The sequence below is a fragment of the Egretta garzetta genome, unplaced genomic scaffold, assembly GCF_000687185.1.
Source record: "Egretta garzetta isolate BGI_Z169 unplaced genomic scaffold, ASM68718v1 scaffold108, whole genome shotgun sequence".
Classification (NCBI taxonomy): Eukaryota; Metazoa; Chordata; class Aves; order Pelecaniformes; family Ardeidae; genus Egretta; species Egretta garzetta.
In genome coordinates this window covers 7,885,127-7,885,621 of record NW_009260614.1, presented here as the reverse complement: position 1 = coordinate 7,885,621, position 495 = coordinate 7,885,127, and positions in this window count along the sequence as shown.

Genomic DNA, 495 nt, shown 5'->3' with positions numbered 1-495 from the left:
ATCCATGGGGACAGGGTGGCACTGCCCATGGGGACCCTGTGGTGGGTACAACCCAGGCACTGGCTCAGAAATCCCCCCTCCCGCTCCCCATCCTGGGCTCATGCCCACAGGGAGCATCGGGATCCTGAGAGCGGGACACGGGCGACTCCTCGTTATGGAGCCATGATTTAATCCCAACTCCCCGGGCACTAATTTCCCCCCTCCCCTTTATTTTTTTTTTTTCCCCCTCTTCAATTAACGGCTGGAAGTGTTTCAGGTTGCTGGGGGGGGTCCCGCTGGCACCCCCTGACCTGGCTGGGGCCACCCTGGATGCTCTTGGGGTTTCACCCCATAACCCTGGTCCCTTGGTGAGTGGGAGCCAGCATGGGGTCCCGGGGGCTGGGGGACAGTGGCACTGCACCCCTGCAGCGCTGTCTCAGCCACCATCCCCAGCCCACAGGACAGGGTTTGGCCAGCCCTGAATTTGGGAGAAAAGGGGACGGGTGCTGGTAGGGA